The following is a 14568-nucleotide window of genomic DNA, read 5'->3' as shown; positions in this document are numbered from 1 at the left end:
GACAGGATTTGGACATAACAGAGTTGGGACACATGAGTATTTCATGATCTATGAAGTGTTTATAGAAAGGCTATTGGTAACATAATGGAGGACCTCTTAAACTATGGTTTGATTAAAGACACAGATCTGTCACTCAGGAGGATGATTCTTATATTGAACCTTTGTAAAAGCTGAGAGCATGTTATTAAATCTCAGTAAAAGTATTTCTGCTAGATGCTGAGAAATTAGAGGCTGGTTTCACTGCTGTCTGGTGATCTTAATACAGGGAAAGAGATTAGAAAATCTAAATGAATGTTTACTCGATACATGTGTTTGGATTTTCCTTTAAAATACCAGGTATCCAAAGAAAGTTGGTGGGGAGTGCTGAGATGAGATCTGTTCAGAGTTCAGTTTTCCATTGAGTGCCAGAATGCTAACTTTTAGGTCAGTGCCTCTCAAACTCTTTATGTTTGCCCCACCTTTTGGCTATTTGAATTTTTGGTTGCACACATAAAGGGTTTAAGTTGAATCCATGGAAGTTATCATTGCAAAAATCACTTGGGGCTCCAAGTGATGACGGCCCAACTTCAGTGTTCCACTTGTTCTAGTGCATTCACACAGTCTTTCTTTGGTTTTACCTGTACTTCCCACCTGCAGCACATTGTGCCTTTCTCAAAATCATGTGTGACCTACTCGGCTCAGGGTACCATCTGATTGATGTCATGGTGATCATCTTTCTCCTGTTGCGGCAAATATATATTTACCCTTTGATCAAAATTTAAAGAACCGTTTCAGAGGAGTTCATGAGATACTAGACACTGTAGATGTCCTAGATGCCTAGCATCCCTAAGGCAATATTCCATTCTTTTTCCAGTAGTTTATGCCCCAGGACACAGCATAGTTTTGTATTTTTATGTTGTTTTTAAACTTTATACTGATTCTGTAGATGGACTCCCCTTTTTAAGGCTTCTAATGTGTATCTTCAGCCTAGCCTTCTCCCTGAGCTCTAGGCCCTGATTTCCCAAGTGCACTAGATCGTACAAACACAGTCATGTTTGAAGCATCTCAGTCTTTGAAGTCTCCAGCACTGAGCTCCTGGTCCACCAGCCCGCCCCAGTCCAACTCCTCCTGCAGTCTTTTCTGTCTCAGATAATGGCAGTTCCATTCTCTTAGTTGCGCAGTTCAAAGACCTTGAGGTACACAATCTTTGGCTCCTTTCATCTTCCTCATACCTATGCTGTTGGCAAATCCGTTTGGCTCAACCTTAAAAGTATATCATTTCTGACTATCCCTACTGTCACAGCGCTGAGCCACGCACACCATCACCATCTCTTACTTGGATTATTACAATAGCTTTCTAATTGCTTCCCTAGCTTCTGTCTCGGGCGCCTGGGTGGCTCAGTTGGTTAAGTGACTGCCTTCAGCTCAGGTCATGATCCTGGAGTCCCCGGGTCGAGTCCCGCATCGGGCTCCCTGCTCAACGGGGAATCTGCTTCTCCCTCTGGCCCTCCCCCTCTCATGCTCTCTGTCTCTCATTCTCTCTCTCGCAAATAAATACAATCTTAAAAAAAAAAACAAAAAACCTAGCTTCTGTCTCAGAAGATTGAATCAGTGTCAACAGAAGCAGGGGGAAGAAGGGTCACTGTTTAGGCCAATATTTTCCCTAAAAGGACTTTAAAATTCTTTCAAGCCCCTGGACAAAATTTCTGTTAACACCTCATAGAGTTTCGTGCCCTAGATTTGGAGAGAAGGGATTTTTTTTTCTCTCTTTGTACTGTCGACCATAATGTAAGAGCTTCTCAGTGTGGCCCCTGTGAATGTCTGCCTTGAACAGCCTCTTGATGGACAGTTATCCTTGGTATCCTAAATATATTACTAATCTTAAAGTAATGAGAATATTATGAAGTGCACTCACTACCTAAAGTAACTGAACATAATTTCATCTTCTTTTTAATGATTTAGAATGAACTTCAGAATTTGGAACTGCTGCAGGCTGATCATTAGAAACATCAATTATCATTGCATAGTAAAGGAAGTGCTGGTTAATAGAGATTTCCAGTTGTGTTAGTGTCAGAAAAAGCCGCTTTCTCTCTTCTAAAGTTAAAAATAGTGTATTAAACCTTCTTGGTCATTTCTCCTTGGAAATTTGGGGCAAAAGGTGATCTACAGATGTTATGGTAGTATGTTTTGTTGTGGACTCACTAGCAGTGATGGTTGACTGGTTGATTTTATAATTACTTCCAAAAGGAAAGGTCAGTAATTGAATTTTGCAGGTATTTTATTTGACTTGAATATTCCTTACTTTTTATTTTATATTTATTTCCCAACCCTGTAGACCTGAGGCTCTTTCTGGTTTAGTGGCGAAGTAAAAGTTACTAATGAGAATGTCTTTGGGACATAATTATGTAGATTTAAAGGAGTGATGTAGTTTTAATTATGCCCCTTAGCTAGTGTACTTGCATATTAAACTCATTCATGTCTCAGTGTATTTCCCTCCGAAACTTTGCTTTTCTCAGGCCTTAAATTACTAATCAGCTCATGGGTGTACTCGAAGGTTATGTAAGCTAAGTTGAAGACTGCCAAAGAATGTGTTTAAACTATTAATCCAAAATATACAGAAGTTTATAGTTTAGGAAAAATGGCCCATGGGCTTATAGTGTTCTTTGCTGGATTCATAAGAAGGAAAGTCCTAGCATTGTTTGTGTGTTTGTGTTTCCTCCCTCTCTCCTTCCCTCCTTTCCTAAACAAAAACACCCTTTGGTTGTAATGTGTTGAAACATGTAATATATTGTTTCCCTCTGGCTATTTTAGTAAACTGAGGGAACTTGGAAGTAAAATAATAATAATAGATATTTTTAATTTTTTTTTTACCTCTGCTTTTTTGGCTTGTTTGTTTACTTTCATTAAAAGCTTCTAGATGTAACGGGCTACTAAATCTACTAAAGGTAGCAACTACCTTGAAGCTATGAAGTGATTTTATTCACTTAATATAGAAAAAAGTAAACCCTACTTTGAGGGTGGTTTTATTTTTATTTGTGAGAGGCTAGCATAGGGAAGTCCATGGTAAAGTCTAAGCAGTAGGCTCAGAAAATCTTTTGAGGCCAGCTTTCCTCCCAAAGAAGCAATAAAAATATGGAATTTAGAACAGGAGTAAGTGACCTTTCTTTGAAGGAGGAGATAGTAAAAATTTTTGACTCTGTGGACTGTATGGTTTCTGTTGCACTTACCCTGGTTCTGTAGCGTGAAAGCAAAAGTAGGTAATATCTAACCAAATGGTCGAGACTGTGTTATTATTGACAAAAACAGGCAGCTTTCTGAATTTGTCCTGTGGGCTGGACCTAGTTTACAGACTCCTAATTTAGAACACAGATTCCTTAATTTTTTTCTTTGTTTTCCAGCCTGACATTCATCAAACGCCTTTTGTGTGTTTTAGCTACTTTTATATACTTTTAGTCAGTGATCTTCACAGTGGCTTATGAGACAGATGGAGAAAATACTTCTTAAAATGTTCACATTATGAAAAATTTCAAACATATGCAAAAACAAATCCCCACATATGTATCATCACCAATTAGTAGTGTTTTCCATATTTCATTTATTTATCACTTTTTATTTGAATTTTATTTATTTTTTTAATTCTTTGTATTTTAGCTGACATATTTTATTTATATATATATTTTTTGAAGACTTTATTTACTTGTCAGGGAGAAAGCACAAGCAGGGGGAGCTGCAGGCAGAGGGAGAAACAGGCTCCCTGCTGAGCAGGGAGCCCAGTGCTGGGCTCGATCCCAGGACCCTGGGATCATGACCTGAGCCGAAGGCAGGCGCTTAACTGACTGAGCCACCCAGGCATCCCTAGCTGAAGTATTTCAAAGTAAGTTTCAGACTATGTCCTGTGATGCCCGCATACCTTACTATGTGTGTCTAGAAAATATGGGCATTTTCTTACATAATTGTAATACCATTATCTTACCACTTGGCAGAATTAACAATAAGTTTTTGATAACATCTGTTATCCAGGCCAAGTCCACATTTCCCCAGTTGCCTAAAAATATATATTTTTAACACCCAATTTGTTTGAACCAGGACCTAAATGTTAGTCATATGTTACATTTGGCTGTTGTCTCCTGAGTTTCTTCTAGTAATGCTTTACTTAACGTCCCCTTTTCTTTCTTTTCCTTTTTTGTTTGTTTGTTTTCAGTCTGTAGCTCCATGAAGCAATTAACCAGTTCTATAGAGTGTTTCACATTCTAGATTTGTTTGCTTCCTGTGGTGTCATTTGTTACCATATTTCCCATTTTTCTTGTAAGTGAAGTTAGCTGTAAAGACTTAAGTAAATTTAGGTTCAACCTTTTTGGCAAGAGTTCTACATAAGAGATACCTTGTTTTTTGTATTGTGTCCTATCAGGAGGCCTATCAGTATCCAGAGCCTCCATTGTAAAGTTCCCCTTCAACTTTTCATCTAATGTTTTTATCCATTGAATCATCTTTCCCAAATCAATTATCTTATTTTCACTTCTACGCTTACTGGCTGGAATTCTTCTCAAAGAATGTTCCCTAATCATCTTGGGTATGTTACCCTGAAAAATACGGTTCGTAAGGAAGGCAGTATTTTTGGATCTCATTTTATAGATTGGGATTGAGTCCCAAAAGGTTAAATGAATTGCTTGAAGTCATAAACTTAGCTCAGAATCAAAACTGAAGTTTTAATACCAATTCTGGTTATCTCGGATGCAAACACCAGTGGGAGCCAGTGGACTGGCATCCCAAGTTTTTGGTTCAGAAGTTAAAGGATGAGAAGTAAGGTGATTTAGGATAATTCCCATTTCCTTTCTGTCTCTTCCCACCGCCTCCTCTGAATAAAGAGAGTAAGTTTTATCTGATAAACTGCAGAGGTAGTTTTCTAGAGCAATTGAGTGCTTAGGAATCAACTTGCTTGGATTCAAATTCCTGTTCTTACCACTTAGCAGCTATAACCTTGACTTTTGCCAAGTTATTTAATCTTTACATGCTCTAGTTTCCTTGTCTGTAAAATGAGGATCCTAATAGTATCTGTCTTAAAGGTTGTTGTAAGAATTAAATGAAGTTGATACAAGTAAAGGGCTTAGAATAGTGCCTTGCATATAATAAGCACTCAGTATCATTTAGCTTTTCAGAAATAGAACTTTTTCATAGCTACACTTTTAGTTCTACTAGCCGTCCAAACCAAACATTTAAAATTACATAGTAATTGTTTTCCTAACAGCATGATGTTGTTCTGTTGATGCTAAAAGTGATTGTAGGTCAGTATTTGGTGGTCTTACGTGAAAATCTAAGAAATAGCATGAATCTAAAGAATGAAAGTGTGGATGCTGCATTTCTGTAACAGTTGTAACTGCAGAGAAACCTTGTTTTAAATTTTTAGTTACATACGTAGGATTAGTTATTTAGTGAATTGGTGGATAGTGGTTGAAAAGATGCGTGTAATCTGAATGCTCTGCATTTTAGATTTTTTATGTTTGAATTTCTTAATGTGAGGAAAACTTTTTTGGAATCTTAAAGCTTTTCTCTGAGCACAGTAGGAAATGCTATCAAATGTATTGTCATATTTTCAACAGGACATAAAATACTTTATTGTGTAGTATGTGGGAAAAGCAAAACATGCACTGCCTTTTTTCCCCTTATCCATTTCCTACTTGTTAGCGTGAGAAATGGTATCACCATATTTAAGTTGTGTTTATAATCATTTCTTTGTCATATTTGCAGGACTTTTAAAATGAATTTTAAAGGATCTTTTCAGCATAGTATTTTCATCATTTTTTTAAAGCAGTGGAAACCATAATTGTAATTTTCCAGATGTGAAATCTGCTTATAACCTTCTCATTTTGCATTATTTTCTTACAGTTGGCATTTTAAGACTGCGTGAAAATATGTATATGCATTTGATTTGATCATAGACTATTCCTATTTGTTCATAGGCATTTCTTCTCCAGTTTGTTGTACAGTGTTAGGAAAGGTTTTTCACTATTTATTGCTTGAGGTGTCAAGTATCTTTTGAGCCCTATTCAAAAGGACAGTTTGCTGTGGGTATGTGTAATACCTCATTTAAGATTTTTCTGAGTATTTGAAAATGCTTTGTATTCGGCCATATGAATCAGAATGGGTGCAGTTAGTCCCATTTTTAGATGTAGACATACACAGACACATGTGTCTGTGACCAGTAATGTGATTCGTTACGATGTGACCCAAATGCAGTAAGTAACTTGGTCTTATTACTGTAAGGAGTTAGCTGTTTTTATCAGTCTTCTCCCCCATTATTTATATGAAACCGTATCACCTAGCCAGAGGTAGGAAGTGATACCATGGGCAGAAATACAGGTTTGCAGGCCTGTATTAATATTTTATGAAAGAAAACACTCTTTATTCACTGAACCAGCTTTCCAGTATTATTTGTTTACTACATGCTCTAGAATCTGTATTTGCAAATGAAACGCTATTGTAGAACGTTCTGATTAAATAGAATAAAATTAGGAGCAGTAATCATAGCTTTTTAATTTAAACAGTTTCGATTTTCAAATAAAGAAAAATGTATTACTTTCTATTCTTGCAAAGACATTAAGGGAATAATAAAAATGGTAAACAACTATGTGATTAAATGTGAAGATTGGGGAGCTCGCAGAGTCTTCAAGGAGGTGTGCCTGTCACGTACTTTGATGCAGATACATGTCTTTTCAATTTCTGGTAAGGCTCCAGCGTTGGAAAGAACGCTGGATCTGAAGGCCAGCGGTCATAGACAAGGCTCTTGCCTCTGTCTTGGGAGCTCTGAAAAACAAATTACCATTTTGGGCTTCTGTTTTTCTTCCCCCAAAGGGAAGGAAATTATACCTGCTTTTTTTTGTGAGGATCAAAAGTTAAGTAAGTTTCCTGGGAATGAGAAATCTTTCCAAAGTACAGATTATTAGTGCATCAAAGTTAGGATAAACCATATTGGTTATGAAAGAAAGCACAGTGATGATTATTTGGGTCTATTAAGATTTGACTAGATTCGTTTTATCATCTTGGTCAAGGGTTTCTTGGTAGGGGAAGGTCATACCTACCTTCCCCAAGGTATTTCTGTGCCTTCATCTGTATGTGGGAATAATAATCACTATTTTGCATTGGTTCTTGTAAGTAGCAGCAATGTCTGTCAAGTGCCCAGTGCACTGCCAGGCACATGTAGGTGCTCTGTGCATGGTAGCTGTTGTTGTCACTTGCTTTAAAGATTTATTGATAGTTAACGAATACTCATTTCATGCATAATAACATGTAAGAAAGTAATGGCCCTTTTGGTAGGAGGAGGAAGTTGTGAATGTTCACAGCATGTGGCATTTGTGGAGAGTGTCAATTTCTAATAATTTTCTTTTTTAAGGTAATAGGACTAATTAAAATCAGTGTTGCAAAATTAAGTAAAAAATGAAACCAAAACATTGATAATTACGTAAATTTCAAGCTTATATTTAATTTACACTTAAGGTCTTTCCTTTCTCTCTGAATACTCTCATCTGTTTTCATTACTCAGACTTTTTTTAAAAAATAGAAATTGAATATAAACTTGAAGAAGTAAAAGTATAATTAAATGAGAGAAATTTATATATTGAAGTTCAAATCCTGCCTATGAAATCTAAGGTGAATTCACAAACCTCCAGCTTTCATTTCAGTTCTCAGTCTTTGGTTAACTCTCTTAGTTATTCTTGCCCGTTATTTCCTTGTGGATGTGGAAATGAGTTGTGTGTGCCTGAGAAACCATCTTTTAGTTGGTTAACTCACCATGGCAGGTGCTGAGCCATGGTGGCATCTTTAAGAAAGGTAACAGAAGGAAGGGAAACACGAAGGGGGGGAAATCGGAGGGGGAGACGAACCATGGGAGACTATGGACTCTGAGAAACAAACTGAGGGTTCTAGAGGGGAGGGTGGTGGGGGGATGGGTTAGCCCGGTGATGGGTATTAAAGAGGGCACGTTCTGCATGGAGCATTGGGTGCTATATGCAAACAATGAATCATGGAACACTACATCAAAAACTAATGATGGACTGTATGGTGATTAACGTAACATAATAAAAAAATCTTTAAAAAAGGTAATAGAAACACTTGTCTGGGAAAATGTTGGGAATTGAAATTAACTGATGTGAAAGAGCTGTGTATAAGACTTTTAAAAAAAAATCTGTTTTATATAGGTTTATATAGTACAAGCCAGATGCCTTTGTTTCAGCTTTTTGGTTTGATCCTTTGTATTGTATGGTGGAAAATGATTTCTTACCATTTCTTTTGTGATCATCTAACAAATGTCTTTAATTTCCTTACAGAATCCATGAACTTGATAATGTTTTCCTACTCAGTATCAGTAATCTTGGCCATCACAATTCTCTATGTTTTGAGGCTTTTTCTTGGTTATAAACAGCATTGTTATTCTAACATTAAGAAAATTTTTCTGATTGTTAAGTACTTGGGTATTTAACAATGGAATAGTTGATTCCTTTCTAGGAATTACAGTGAAAAGGTTTTAAGTGGCTTTCCAGCATGTCCTAGATGAACTGTAAAGCTTCTTGCCAACCTTCTGCCTATAAAAACTGCAGTTCACTTAGGGGAAAAATAAACCTTGCACTCAACATATTTTCTGTAATTGAATTAATTGCATGATTGGAATTAAAGCATTGAGAATTTTGTTTGAAAAATGAAAAGCATTAAAAATTTTGTTTGAAAATCTTGTCCTATGTGATAATTAGGAGCTAGGGTGTACTACTATGATTGCAGGTTCATATTCTGTAATTCACAGTAGCCACTTATGTTCTCAGAATGTCCAATTTCATGATGGTTTTTGAAGACTGTTGTAAAAAAATGTTGTGGGTGTTTTCGTTAGCAAAAGTGATTCCACTTTTTTTACTCATATAAAGTAGATCTAATCTTAAAACATAACTTCTGGTATAGTTATTTGTGTTATATACAATGTACATTTCAAATTGGATAGTATATTGTAGAAAAAAATAAGTGACTATGATGTCTACTTCTCAGTGTGGGAAAATAGGAGGAATAACCATACTTTTAAAATATTGCTGTGTACTGGTCAAATTTTATATTTCAGATCAATTTGATGTATATTGCACATTAATTTGATTTAAAAAACCCATTTTCACAGGAGGTACTTTAGAATTATCCAGACTTGAATTCAGATCTCAGTTCTACCACTGACTAGATGTACAACCTTTATTGAGGAAGTGACTTTATTTCTCTGAGCCTCCATTCCCTTATTTGTAAAATGGCATTGAAGCTATTTTCATAGTGTCATTAGGACTTAAGCAAAATAAAAAACATAAAGCTATAATATATGTAAAAGGGTACCTAGAACGGCATAAGTACTCAATGAAAGGAACTGTTACTGAGGTTAGAAAATAACTTTTCTTTGCCAGAAAATAAACCACAAATTTTGAGAGATAAATTCAAGATATGATTTGATTTTTGGAATCACTGTTTCATGAGCTGTGAGAAGATATAGTTCATATCAGTTGTCAGTTTTTAGCAAGAGATTTGAGGATAGTGTATACGTTTCTTATCTTCAGATTATAAAGCTGAGGAGCATTTTTTTTAATTGAAGTTACCATCAAATTGGCATCGTTCCTATAATTTTTTTGCCCACAAGATATTCACAGTGGCAGTTTACACATAGAATTTTATTGGAAAAGAAAATCTATTTGATTTACATAATGATAAAATAATAAAGAGTCCTGGTGTCCCTCTCGTTGTCTTGTATTAAGGTATTAAAAACCCAGTCAAAAATACATGAAAGACATTTTCTCTTTTTTTTTTACCTTTCAATCATTCCTCTTTAGAAAACTTGTCATTTCTGTGAAAAGATTTTGCATAAACTTAGTTATTACGTTATTACTCTTGACTTTTAAGATGGCAAAACCAGAAATGACCTATCTTCTTTAAATTATTATTAAAGTGAGAAAGTTCCTACATATAAATAAGGCCATGAATAAAAATTATGGGTTATTTTTCCTCTGTGATCTCCCTACCCTATTATTATAACAAATAGCAATGAATGCATTCTCAAGTAAGAAACACAGTGAAAACCAGGTTCACAAAACCAGACATTGTTTTTGGAGATTCCAGCAAATTCGTCATTATTAGCTGGGTTCATAGTTACTAAAGACTAAACTTATAACCTCATCTCCTTAGGGGTTGAGTAGAAATGTGCAGTGCCCATGAATGAACTCTGAGTCACCAGAATGGAGCCATTCTGATTTATATGTAATCTGTAGAACTTCAGTCACCCCCGTCCTGCCTCTGTGTGCCTCCTGGATGTGTTAAATTCTTAACGTCTTGCTTTGTATTTGTTGAAATGTTTCTTTATATTGATCTTATCATTTGTGAATATTCTGCATCTCTAACTAGAGTCTTTAACACCTAGATTTTCTTTAAACCATGCCTTTTATTTTTTGCCTTCTTTCTCCAGTGTCCAGTATAGTACTCTAAAGTCTGTTTCTTTAAGGAGAAAAAGTTTAATTAATGAACAAGATGCTGTCAGTGTAGTATGGCAAAACGAGAAGAAAAGGCAGATTAAAGCTCCTTTTTACTGGGCTTTGTTCAGTCCCCAGTTGGATGGAGTAGCGTTGAGTATCAGCAGCCAAAACCATGGAATTTGAGAGTACTTGTTTCAATATTGAATGAAGGCTCAGCCGAGAGTGATGGGTTTTAGTGCATTTTTTTCCCTGAGTGGAATTAAGGTGACTTTCCTTTTGCACATTGTGTCACCTCAATTTAGGAGATAAACAGCTTGTGCTTGTTGGTCAGGTAGCTTAATTTTGCAGGCTTATGGGACGTGATGTTTTCATAACAGAAGGGAGGAGTAGATAATAATCCTTTGAACCTTTAAGGAATTGAGATTTAACAGTTCATTATACATTTATATGCAATTTTTTTGTGCATACCTGTAGAATTTAATTCATAATTTTTGAAGATCCTCACTGTCAGGGATAGTGGGCGTAAGGCAGAGAGGTTTAAGGGGATAGAGAGAGGTCCCTGCTATGACAATTCACTGTCTGGATTGGATTGAATACAGCTAAGGAAGAGAAATCCAAACCATGTGACGGGGGACGTTCATTCATTGCTTAACACAAGTCAGAGCAGCATGTTTTGTGAAATTTGAATGGTTTAGTATTCTAAAATAAAGCACATTCTTTAGCGTTTATATAAATCATCTAATTTACCTCTTTGGTGAAAGAGTTCTCATTATCTGCTACGACTTCGGTTTCAAAGGTGATAGTGTGCTTTTCTTTCTTTTCTTTTTTTTAAGATTTTATTTATTTATTTGAGACAGAGAGAATGAGAGAGAGAGAGCACATGAGAGGAGGGGGGGAGGGTCAGAGGGAGAAGCAGGCTCCCTGCCTAGCAGGGAGCCCGATGCGGGACTCGATCCCGGGACTCCAGGATCATGACCTGAGCCGAAGGCAGTCGCTTAACCAACTGAGCCACCCAGGCGCCCTGCTTTTCTTTTTTTAAAAACAAATTAGGTATATCAACTTGATTTGGGGATTATTAGTATTCAACAAATTACTCTTTAAAGCGGCACATCAAAATATTATTATTCCTGTAATTCTACATGTGGTATGTTTCTCATTACTGTTCTGTTCATTTGTATGCTCTATAGGACACCAGAGTCAGCTTTTGAATTTTAAAGAAAATTAATCTACATATTAAGTGGTTAGTAGACTTGTGATCCTAGGAGTTGTCATATCAGAGCACCATGCTTGGATTTTCACAGCTATCCCAGTTTTATTTTGTATTGTTACCTTGTCACTTAAGTCATTAAGTTTGAATTAATGTATACTAAGACTTATTTCAGAAACAGCTTTTCTTTGTAAAACAGAGTGGACAATGATAATTTCTAGTAAATGCATAATTTATGATGTGATAAACTGAAAAAGAGCTACTCAAGAAATTTTTTGTAGCAGTATGGTAAGTTTTGAAACATTATTCATATGTCTTTTAAAGATAATATTAGGGGGGTGCCTGGGTGGCTCAATTGGTTAAGCGTCTGCCTTTGGTTCAGGTGGCTGCTGGGATCCAGCCCTGCATCGGGCTCCCTGCTCAGCGGGGAGTCTGTTTCTCCCTCTGCCCCTCCCCTCTCTTGTGCTCTCTCTCTCAAATAAATAAATAAAATCTTAAAAAAAAAAAACTAAAGATGATACTGGGTGTATGTGTGTGTTTCAGGAGGAGAGGTATTTCACATGATAATTTATCTAGGTAACTTTCCAGGTAAATTTTAAGCAATTGGATTTTTCTTCAAAAGTTTTTAAATGTGGTATAACATAGAAAAAAGTTAAATTAAGGGGGGGGGGATTCCCTTAATGTAATTAGATACCGTAGGGCATACCTGTACGTACACATGTATATTTCTCTATAGCTGCTGATAGAGACAGGTTGTAATCACTTGAGCAGAAAAGTGAACTTGGGGACTTGGAGTTCATTTCTCTACCCTTCTGCTGTGGCATTAGAGAAATAATCCTCCTGTTCCTCAGTTATTTTAGCTATAAAATGGTGATTGTAGTACTGAAAAGGATATTGCAAATCTTTTCAGTCAACTGCTTCTATAATTTACAAGTGGCTACCTTTAACTTTCCAATAACTGCTTACAGGAAATATTAGGGAAAGGTAATTATTGGCATCACTACCACACCGGTAAATGTTTATTCAGTGCCTGTAATGCACTAGGCAGGAAGCGGGAGCCCGAGACCCTAGATGACTCAAAAGGAGCAAGGACCAGCCTTGGTTCCCTGCAGTTACCAAACTCTTTTTCTAAAACACAGTAAATTTTCTAGCTTACATCCAGGAGACTGTGAAATGAAAAATTATAGTGTATCATTCATTCTACGAGTATTAGGTGGAACCATATGAAAATACCATATATGTAGATCAGAAATACGTAATGTCATGGCAGTTGCATCTGGTCCCATTTCATATTTACAGAGCCACTGGCATGTGTCAGGCATTGTAGGAGCTAAAGGCATAGAAGTCAACAAAATAGACATAATCCTTGTCCTCATGGGATTTGCATTCTCATGGGTTCTCCAACCAGACCTCTCTTAATCTAGTACAACCACTGCCTACTCTGCATCTCCACTTGGATGCCAAATAGGCATCCAAACATACTCAAAACCAAGTTACTGGTGAAAAACAGTGCACCTAGATTTTACTTGCTTTGTAGATAGAAATCACAGCTAGTAGGATCATGAATATATGACTTAGCCCAAGACCTCTCTTTTTCTGTGTCTATCAAGATAATAGAGCCAATAAATAAGGCAGTAATTTTTATAGCACCAAATGGTGATTTTTATCTATTGAATTTTAAAATGTACTCAGACATGAAAATGGAGCCTGGTAGACTGCTAAACACAACTATGATGTATTTGCTCTTTCTAATACATTGCAACAAGCTATTCTGTATCCTTCACTACGACTCAGTGAATGTGCTCTGAATAGGGAATCTACAGAGCTAGATTGGAGTTTCAGATTTGGTATTGAGGAAATATCCATCAGGAAATATAAGTTAACTTTTTACATACTTCAGTGATGTGAAAATAAATGAGATAATAATTACCAAGTGGTTTGAAAATTCATTCTTGAAAGATGAGAGTTGTTATAAAAATATAGATAATAGTTTTCATATTCATAGTTTAATGTAATCCATGTGGCTTTTGTTTTTGTTTTTCTCATTTAAGATACTAGAAAATTTTGTTCCGAACAAAAACCAAAAACTTTGTTTTGGAATGTATCAAACTATGCAATTTAGTCTTTGCTCAACAGGCAGATTGAGCCTCAGCAGGGGAGCCAACTGTTCTTTTTTCTGTGTTCATTATGATATAGCATTGATATATTAATTTTTAAATCCTCATGAATGAATATATGAGACATTTGTTAGGCTATTGAAAGCATTTTTTAGTATTTAAAAATATACTTTAAATTTTTGTCAAGGTGATGAACTTGAAAAAAAAAAAAAAGCATTTTCCTGGTTTGTCTTGTCATCCTTTTTTGTTAGCATGTCCCTGATGTATATATAGTTCATTCGAAAGACTAGCATGGCAAAATAAATTCTGTTTCTTAATGAGATATCACATCAAAGTTGAGAAGCAAGTAGATAACCTGAAGCTATACAATAAGTTTACATAGCCTTCCCTTGGTAGAGCCATCTTCCTGCATTGCTAAGAACACAGTCCATCAATAATTCAATTTAGTTACAAGAAAGCAGCCACTTTGCTTTGAGACTTTAATTCCGATTCTTTATCATAATTCGCAAGGTGAAGTAACCTATCCTTACTGTGGTGCCTGTGAGTAACTTATCAGTATAAGGGGAAAATATTTCTCCTCTGTCATGAATATTTTATTATTTCTCAGATAGTTCCCTGGAGTTTGATATGCAGCTCCTTTGTATTAAGTAATAAATTTATAAGTTGGTTATGTATAGGTAAGTGGTATAATGTTCCAAGGGAAAAAGCCCACTAAGATAAATTCACTTAAGTTTTCTATACTAGATAACTTTGGAAATTCTTTTTTTTTTAATTTAAGATTTTACTT

General features: G+C 35.9%; 1 protein-coding gene across 1 annotated transcript in view; it reads left to right on the top strand.

Annotated features, from left to right (window-relative positions):
- The window catches only part of PRIM2 (DNA primase subunit 2), a 320402-nt gene that overhangs the window by 236011 nt on the left and 69823 nt on the right, over window positions 1-14568 (top strand).

The sequence above is a fragment of the Neomonachus schauinslandi genome, chromosome 8 (assembly GCF_002201575.2).
Source record: "Neomonachus schauinslandi chromosome 8, ASM220157v2, whole genome shotgun sequence".
Classification (NCBI taxonomy): Eukaryota; Metazoa; Chordata; class Mammalia; order Carnivora; family Phocidae; genus Neomonachus; species Neomonachus schauinslandi.
Note: the sequence above shows the minus strand (reverse complement) of the source record. Positions and strands in the feature narration are given on the sequence as shown.